Source organism: Lagenorhynchus albirostris, chromosome 16, assembly GCF_949774975.1.
Source record: "Lagenorhynchus albirostris chromosome 16, mLagAlb1.1, whole genome shotgun sequence".
In the NCBI taxonomy this organism is placed as follows: Eukaryota; Metazoa; Chordata; class Mammalia; order Artiodactyla; family Delphinidae; genus Lagenorhynchus; species Lagenorhynchus albirostris.
The window spans coordinates 63,978,290-63,988,194 of record NC_083110.1 but is presented as its reverse complement, the minus strand read 5'-3'; positions in this window follow the sequence as shown (position 1 = coordinate 63,988,194).

The following is a 9,905-nucleotide window of genomic DNA, read 5'->3' as shown; positions in this document are numbered from 1 at the left end:
ACAAAAAGGTAGAGAGAGAGATTTTAACTCTTTTTCAGGCTTCCATTCCACATCCATTTTATAGGTGACAGAGCTCATTCACAATGGAGAGGGAAGATGGAAGTTCATATGCTCAGGAAGGGAGATAGAAAAGCCAAGCAGCTTTCTTCTTTCCTTCAACATGTGGTTCCCCCCTTTAAATCAAGTCATTTACCAAGTGCAGAGCTGTTTCATTCAGTCTGAAGCTCTTAATGTGTATTATTCATATGGATTGATATTTCTAAAAATATTTTCTAATATATATTAATATAAATTATTTACATATTAATGAATGTTACTCCAAAATAGTTTCAGCTTTAAATAAGCTTGTTGAACCTATATATATATTCCTACTTTTAAGTAGATATGGTTCATAGCAGGAGTTTTTGGAATTTTTATTAACTGAAGTGCATTGTGACTTTCTAAACTATGGAGGGTTGGTGTATTGATTTATATTTTGGTATTTGTGAGGCAAGAAGTTTTCAGAGTTCTTTATCCCAGAGGGGGAAGCCTCAGCCATTGGCAAGACCAGATGCCAGACCATTAGCAATGGCTCAAGAGTTTGGTAAAAAAAAGTAAAGATGGTGTTAATTGCTGGCCTGTGTGTCCAGTGCTGAGATGGCTATGTAAAGTTTGGCCAGTGGTTCTAACCCTTCAGTCCCATCTTTTATCAGGGATGTCATGCTTAGGAAATGAAGATCAGCAACATTTCACTGAGCTCCATCATGTTGATGGTGATGATGTTGTCCATAAAGTGAGTGATCTTCAATTGCTGTTCGCTCAATTTATGCTAGGGGGCTTCCCAGGTGTCAAGGGGTCTGAGACAGGGGGAGATCTCATCAAGCACCATGTCATCTGACAAGGGACCTAAGACAGAGGACGTCACAGGTGGGACAGAGGGTCCAGGTTTGGCTCCATCTTGTAGCAAAGAAGCCTCGGTAGATGTACAAGTTTTCAGGATACTGCTTCCATGAGCCAAGGCATAATAGGCAACTGGGTACAGAAGATTACAGGCTTAGGGTCTCCATTTCCAAGAGAGCCTAGTATGTGGCTAGCAGTTGCCACTCTAATGACATATAGCATGAGGCTAAGGTGGTCATTTGTTTGCATCAGAAACCCATGGCCAATTTATGGCCATCCTGAGAGGTCTGGAGACTCTAGGAAGCATAAGAAGAGACTGTAAAAACTCTACAGTGAAGGAGTCTTTGGAGGACACTAAAGGGATGCCTGTTTTATTGCACTTTGGACAGATTTCAGAGTCTTTTGTTTTGGTAAGGGTTCCATTCAAGGTGGGTCAGTTTGTAAATAACAGCATATATTGGCTTAAGTTAAAGGAGTAAAGAAGGAATATGTTGATTCCAGAACTCCAAGAGGTCTCAGAGACTTTGGTATATTTTAATAGTGTGAGTACTGAAAGGATCAATAGCTGTTTCCTGACAATGTCAAGAATGGAGCAGCCCTTGGTTTACCAAGTAATTTTTCAGGAATTTTACTAAGGTGGCAGGGTCTGTTATTAATACTGTATGTAGGGCAATGGCCCATCACCTTTTTGTGATCTTTTTGGGAATATTTTTCCTGAATGAATATGTTAAACTAATTGTGTCCGAGGAGGATGCTATTCACATAATGTCATACCTGTGCTCCTGGAGAAAGGTGGATGTGGTTGAGACCTTGCCTGCAAACATTGTGAGTGATAGCAAGGCTGCTGAGATACCCTATGGATAGCCAGGAAAAGATGTATCATTTTCCTTTAGAGGTAAACGTAAACTATGCCTGGGAGGCTGTTGAAATAGGCACTGACAGACATATTAGTGAAATCTATAATAGCAAAAGATTGCTGATTGGATCGAGTGAGTAATTAAATAATATCAAATATGGAGGCATTAATGGATGGGACTATAGCATTAAAGTTGTGGTAATCCACTATGCTGTGTCATTTATTCTTTCCAGGTATAACAACAGACCAAATTGGGCTGTTAGATGGAGGAACAGTGGGCATAACCATCCCTTCTCTAAATAGGTCTTGCATGATAGAGTCCAACACTTTAAGACCCTGTTTTCATTTAGACTGGGCCATGCTAATTATTTAACTGGGAGGAATGGTCCATAGGATCTCATTTTGTGAAGCCAGTTCATAGGTGCCCAAGACTTAATTTTAATTTATTACTCATTGAGTCAGAGTATCCATGCTCACTATGTGGTGTAATAGAGTAATGGGTGATATGTCCATGGGAAATTTAGTCCAGGCAATATTTCTAATGGTTAAGGTGAGACATCTCACCTTATCTATTTCCTTATCTATTTTATGTTTAGGAAGTCCCCTAAGATTGCAGGAAGCACCTTGATTAAATTTAATGGGATGCCAAAATGTAAGTGCAATTTGAACCCCCGTATTGATTAAGGCCATGAATGTTTGCCAATTGGTGCATTTCATCAGATGTTAAAGATAATTCAGAACCTATATTGTAGAGGCACAAAGCCAGTGGTACCCTTTGGTCTTGTGTTGTATTAATTCTTTTAGGAAATTTTGGATTTTAAATTGGGTCAAATTGTGGACCTTTGCTTCAGTTTTTTCTCGTTGTTATTGTTTCCTGTCCTTATACCCAGGGCTTTTTCCTTTTTCTTTTTTGGTCAGTGGGCATACTTTTGTGGGGTTGGGCTACCCAATTCATATTCATAAATTTCTTCCTCCAAAGAACCTCAAATCAGTATCATCTGGGTTAGAGACATCCTTCATGACAATGGTTGATTTACAGGGTTTAAGAACCCCCCAGCTTATATTTGAACTAACCCCCTTGTTGTGCCTCAGGAGTGCCATGGGTAATTTTATCCTGTAACCCTGAGGATCAGAATCTTTGTTGCAATGAAGGCATAGGCAGCAGTAGCAGCAGAAGTAGTTAAGAGTCCTGGTGAACAACCTGCTCTTAGGAGTGTGGACCTCAATACACTACCTCATGACTGACTCTTTCTCTCTCTCTCCCCTACTTAATGACTGCTCTTTCATAGGTGACCACGTTACGGGCCAATATTTCTCACAGGATGTAGTATTTCCCCTGCGGAACATCAGATACAGCTTCATTCTGAGACTGACACATAAGTCTGGGTGGAGGCACATGACACAGGGTCACATTAAGGAAGGTCCCAATTCCATCCTCCAGTCCTTAAAAGCCAAAAATTGAAACTTCTGACTTAGGTTGGTTAAATCTGTAACAGTGGCTTGGTAGAACATCCTTTCATGTGTTTGTTGGCAATCTGTATATCTCCTTTGGAGAAATGTCTATTCTGCTGCCCATTTTTGGATTGGGTTGTTTGTTTTTTTGATATTGAGCTTGATGACCTGCTTATAAATTTTGGAGATTAATCCTTTGTCAGTTACTTCATTTGCAAACATTTTCTCCCATTCTGAGGGTTGTCTTTTCGTCTTGTTTATGGTTCCTTTGCTGTGCAAAAGCTTTTAAGTTTCATTAGGTCCCATTTGTTTATTTTTATTTCCATTACTCTAAGAGGTGGGTCAAAAAGGATCTTGCTGTGATTTATGTCATAGAGTGTTCTGCCTAGGTTTTCTTCTAAGAGTTTTATAGTGTCTGACCTTACATTTAGGTCTTTAATCCATATTGAGTTTATTTTTGTGTATGGTGTTAGGAAGTGTTCTAATTTCATTCATTTACATGTAGCTGTACAGTTTTCCCAGCACCACTTACAGAAGAGGTTGTCTTTTCTTCATTGTGTATTCTTGCCTCCTTTATCAAAAATAAGGTGACCATATGTGCGTGGGTTTATCTCTGGGCTTTCTATCCTGTTTCATTGATCTATCTTTCTGTTTTTGTGCTAGTACCATACTGTCTTGATTATTGTAGCTTTGTAGTATAGTCTGAAGTCAGGGAGCTGGATTCCTCCAGCTCCGTTTTTCTTTCTCAAGATTGCTTTGGCTATTCGGGGTCTTCTGTGTTTCCATACAAATTGTGAAATTTTTTGTTCTAGTTCTGTGAAAAATGCCATTGGTAGTTCGATAGGGATTGCACTGAATCTGTAGATTGCTTTGGGTAGTAGAGTCATTTTCACAATGTTGATTCTTCTAATCCAAGAACATGGTATATCTCTCCATCTGTTTGTATCGTCTTTAATTTCTTTCATCAGTGTCTTATAGTTTTCTGCATACAGGTGTTTTTTCTCCTTAGGTAGGTTTATTCCTAGGTATTTGATTCTTTTTGTTGCAATGGTAAATGGGAGTGATTTCTTAATTTCACTTTCAGATTTTTCATCAGTAGTTTATAGGAATGCAAGAGATTTCTGTGCATTAATTTTGTACCCTGCTACTTTACTGAATTCATTTATTAGCTTTAGTAGTTTTCTGGTAGCATTTTGAGGATTCTCTATGTATAGTATCATGTCCTCTGCAAATAGTGACAGTTTCATTTTTTCTTTTCCAATATGGATTCCTTCTATTTCTTTTTCTTCTCTCATTGCTGTGGCTAAAACTTCCAAAACTATGTTGAATAATATTGGTGAGAGTGGGCAATCTTGTCTTGTTCCTGATCTTACTGGAAATGGTTTCAGCTTTTCAACATTGAGAATGATGTTGGCTGTGGATTTGTCATATATGGCCTTTGTTATGTTGAGGAAAGTTCCCTCTATGCCTACTTTCTGGAGGGTTTTTATCATAAATGGGTGTTGAATTTTGTCAAAAGCTTTTTCTGCATCTATTGAGATGATCATATGGTTTTTCTCCTTCAATTTGTGAATATTGTGTATCACATTGATTGATTTGATTATATTGAAGAATTCTTGCATTCCTAGGATAAACACCACTTGTTCATGGTGTATGATCCTTTTAATGTGCTGTTGGATTTTGTTTGCTAGTATTTTGTTGAGAATTTTTGCATCTATGTTCATCAGTGATATTGGCCTGTAGTTTTCTTTCTTTGTTACATCTTTGTCTGGTTTTGGTATCAGGGTGATGGTGGCCTCATAGAATGAGTTTGGGAGTGTTCCTCCCTCTGCTATATTTTGGAAGAGTTTGAGAAGGATAGGTGTTAGCTCTTCTCTAAATGTGTGATAGAATTCCCCTGTGAAGCCATCTGGTCCTGGGCTTTCGTTTGCTTTAAGATTTTTAAATCACAGTTTCAATTTCAGTGCTTGTGATTGGTCTGTTTATATTTTCTATTTTTTCCTGGTTCAGTCTTGGAAGGTTGTGCTTTTCTAAATATTTGTCCATTTCTTCCCATTTATTGTCCATTTTATTGGCATATAGTTGTCCATTTTATTGGCATATAGTTGCTTGTACTAATCTCTCATGATCCTTTGTATTTCTGCAGTGTCAGTTATTACTACTCCTTTTTCATTTCTAATTCTATTGATTTGAGTTTTCTCCCTTTTTTTCTTGATGAGTCTGGCTAATGGTTTATCAATTTTGTTTACCTTCTCAAAAACCAGCTTTTAGTTTTATTGATCTTTGCTATCGTTTCCTTCATTTCTTTTTCATTTATTTCTGATCTGATCTTTATGATTTCTTTCCTTCTGCTAACTTTGGGTTTTTTTAAAATCTTCTTTCTCTAATTGCTTTAGGTGTAAGGTTAGTTTGTTTATTTGAGATGTTTCTTGTTTCTTGATGTAGGATTGTATTGCTATTAACTTCCCTCTTACAACTGCTTTTGCTGCATCCCATAGGTTTTGGGTCATTGTGTTTTCATTGTCATTTGTTTCTGGGTATTTTTGGATTTCCTCTTTGATTTCTTCAGTGATCTCTTGGTTATTAAGTAGTGTATTGTTTAGCCTTTATGTGTTTGTATTTTTTACAGATTTTTTTCTGTAATTGATATCTAGTTTCATAGCGTTGTGGTTGGAGGAGATACTTGATATGATTTCAGTTTTCTTAAAGGCTTTACCAAGGCTTGATTTGTGACCCAAGAGATGATCTATCCTGGAGAATGTTCCATGAGCACTTGAGAAGAATTTGTATTGTGTTGTTTTTGGATGGAGTGTCCTATAAATGTCAATTAAGTTCATCTGGTCTAATGTGTAATTTAAAGCTTGTGTTTCCTTATTTATTTTCATTTTGGATGATCTGTCCATTGGTGAAAATGGGGTGGTAAAGTCTCCTACTATGACTGTGTTACTGTCAGTTTCCCCTTTTATGGTTGTTAGCATATGCCTTATGTATTGAGGTGCTCCTGTGTTGGGTGCATAAATATTTACAATTGTTACATCTTCTTCTTGGATTGATCCCTTGATCATTATATAGTGTCCTTCTTTGTCTCTTGTAATAGTGTTTATTTTAAAATCTATTTTGTCTGATATGAGTATTGCTACTCCAGCTTTTTTTTTGATTTCCATTTGCATGGAATATCTTTTTCCATCCCCTCACTTTCGGTCTGTATGTGTCCCTAGGTCTGAAGTGGATCTCTTGTAGACAGCATATATATGGGTCTTGTTTTCATATCCATGCAGCCAGTCTATGTCTTTTGGTTGGAGCATTTAATCCATTTACATTTAAGGTAGTTATTGATATGTATATTCCTATTACCATTTTCTTAATCGTTTTTGGTTTGTTATTGTAGGTCTTTTCCTTCTCTTGTGTTTTCTGCCTAGAGGAGTTCCTTTAGCATTTGTTGTAAAGCTGGTTTGGTGGTGCTGAATTCTCTTAGCTTTTGCTTGTCTGTAAAGGTTTTAGTTTCTCCATTTAATCTAAATGAGATCCTTGCTGGGTAGAGTAATCTTGGTTGTAGGTTTTTCCCTTTCATCACTTTAAATATGTCCTGCCACTCCGTTCTGGCTTGCAGAGTTTCTGCTGAAAGATTAGCTGTTAACGTTGTGGGGATTCCCTTGTATATTATTTGTTGTTTTTCTCTTGATGCTTTTAATATTTTTTCTTTGTATTTAATTTTTGATAGTTTGATTAATATGTGTCTTGGCGTGTTTCTCCTTGGATTTTTCCTGTATGGGAGAGTCTACAGTTCCTGGATTTGATTGACTATTTCCTTTCCCATATTAGGGAAAATTTCAACTATAATCTCTTCAAATATTTTCTCAGTCCCTTTCTTTTTCTCTTCCTCTTCTGGGACCCCTATAATTCGAATGTTGGTGCATTTAATGTTATCCCAGAGGTCTCTGAGACTGTCCTCAATTTTTTCATTCTTTTTTCTTTATGCTGCTCTGCAGTAGTTATTTCCACTATTTTATCTTCCAGGTCACTTATCTGTTCTTCTGCCTCAGTTAGTCTGCTATTGATTCCTTCTAGAGAATTTTTAGTTTCATTTATTTTGTTGGTCATCATTGTTTTTTTTGCTCTTTAGTTCATCTAGGTTCTTGTTAAATGTTTCTTGTGTTTTCTCCATTCTATTTCCAAGGTTTTGGATAATCTTTACTATCATTACTCTGAATTCTTTTTCAGGTAGACTGACTAATTTCTCTTCATTTATTTGGTCTGGTGGGTTTTTACCTTGCTCCTTCTGCTGTGTGTTTCTCTGTCTTCTCATTTTGCTTAACTTACTGTGCTTGGTGTCTCCATTTCGCAGGCTGCAGGTTCATAATTCCCGCTGTTTTTGGTGTCTGTCCCCCGTGGCTAAGGTTGGTTCAGTGGGTTGTGCAGGCTTCCTGGTGGAGGGGACTAGTGCCTGTGTTCTGTTGGTTGAGACTGGATCTTGTCTTTCTGGTGGGCAGGTCCACGTCTGGTGGTTTGTTTTGGGGTGTCTGTGACCTTGTTATGATTTTAGGCAGCATCTCTGCTAATGGGTGGGGTTGTGTTCCTCTCTTCCTAGTTGTTTGGCATAGGGTGTCCACACTGTATCTTGCTCATTGTTGAGTGGAGCTGGGTCTTAGCATTGAGATGGAGATCTCTGGGAGAGCTTTTGCCGTTTGATATTACATGGAGCTGGGAGGTCTCTGGTGGACCAATGTCCTGAACTTGGCTCTCCCACCTCCGAGGCAGAGGCCTGACACCTGGCCGGAGCACCAATACCCTGTCAGCCACACAGCTCAGAAGAAAAGGGAGAAAAAACGAAGGAAAGAGAGAAAAAAATAAAATAAATTTTTTTAAAAAAATTAAAAATAATTATTGAAATAAAAAAATTAAAAAGCAATAAAGAAAGAAAGAAGAGAGCAACCGAACCAAAGAACAAATCCATCAATGATATTAAGCTCTAAAAACTATACTAAAAAAACAAAAATGCACCAACAGAACCCTAGGACAAGTGGTAAAAGCAAAGCTATACAGACAAAATCACACGAAGAAGCATACACATACAGACTCAAAAAAAGAGACAAAGGAAAAAATATATATATCATTGCTCCCAAAGGCCACCGCCTCAATTTGGGATGATTCGTTGTCTATTTAGGTATTCCACAGATGCAGGGTACATCAAGTTGATTGTGAAGATTTAATCTGCTGCTCCTGAGGCTGCAGGGAGAGATTTCCCTTTCTCTTCTTTGTTTGCACAGCTCCTGGGGTTCAGCTTTGGATTTGGCCCTGACTCTGCATGTAGGTCGCCCGAGGGCATGTTTTTCCCGCCCAGACAGGAAGGGGTTAAAGGAGCAGCCGATTCGGGGGCTCTGGGTCACTCAGGCCAGGGGGAAGGAGGGGTACAGATGCGGATGCGGGGCGAGCCTGTGGCAGCAGAGGCCAGCATGATGTTGCAACAGCCTGAGGCATGCTGTGTGTTTTCCCTGGAAGTTGTTCCTGGATCACACGATCCTGGCAGTGGTGCACTGCACAGGCTCCCGGCAGGGCAGGTGTGGATAGTGACCTGTGCTTGCACACAGCCTTCTTGGTGGCGGCAGTCGCAGCTTTAGCATTTCATGCCCTTCTCTGGGGTCTGTGCTGATAGCTGTAGCTCGCACCCATCTCTGGAGCTTGTTTAGGCGGTCCTCTGAATCCCCTCTTCTCGCGCACCCTGAAACAATGGTCTCTTGCCTCTTCGGCAGTTCCAGACTTTTTCCCAGACTCCCTCCCGGCTAGCTGTGGCTCACTAGCCCCCTTCAGGCTGTGTTCATGCAGCCAACCCCAGTCCATTCTCTGGGGTTTGACCTCCGAAGCCGGAGCCTCAGCTCCCAGCCCCTCCCGCCCCGGTGGGTGAGCAGACAAGCCTCTCGGGCCGGTGAGTGCTAGTCAGCACCGATCCTCTGTGCGGGAAGCTCTCCGCTTTGCCCTCTGCACTCCTGTTGCTGTGCTCTCCTCCGCGGCTCTGAAGCTTCCCCTTTCCGTCACCCGCAGTCTCCGCCCGCGAAGGGGCTTCCTAGTGTGTGGCAACCTTTCCTCCTGCACAGCTCCCTCCCACTGGTGCAGGTCCCGTCCCTATTCTTTTGTCTCTGTTTTTTCTTTTTTCTTTTGCGCTACCCAGGTACGTGGGGAGTTTCTTGCCTTTGGGGAGGTCTGAGGTCTTCTGCCAGCGTTGAGTAGGTGTTCTGTAGGAGCTGTTCCACATGTAGATGTATTTCTGATGTATTTGTGGGGAGGAAGGTGATTGCCACGTTTTACTCCTCCGCCATCTTGAAGGTCTCCTCCCTTCCCAAATATTTTTAAACATTTTTTTGACCTGATACATGGATGGGCCAGGAGGTTTTTTTTAACAAAAAAGAAAGGCAAAGTTTCAGAGTAGGGAAGGAGTAAAACTAAAATATTTGAAAAACACAAATGAAATTATTGTGACTTTTCCCTGTAGTGACATATGCTATATCATTTTAGGATTATTATAACATGTGTTGGGGAAAAACAAATTGGAACAATTATGTTCAAATGGTTCCAGCGTCTGTTGGTTATTTCAGCCTTTACCTCTGAAAACTGTTAGCAGGAAAAATTAGTCTTGTGGTATAATTTACATGAAATAGTCCCTCACACACACCTGGGAATCACCACTTAGAACATAGATTAGATTATTTCCCTTAATATATGA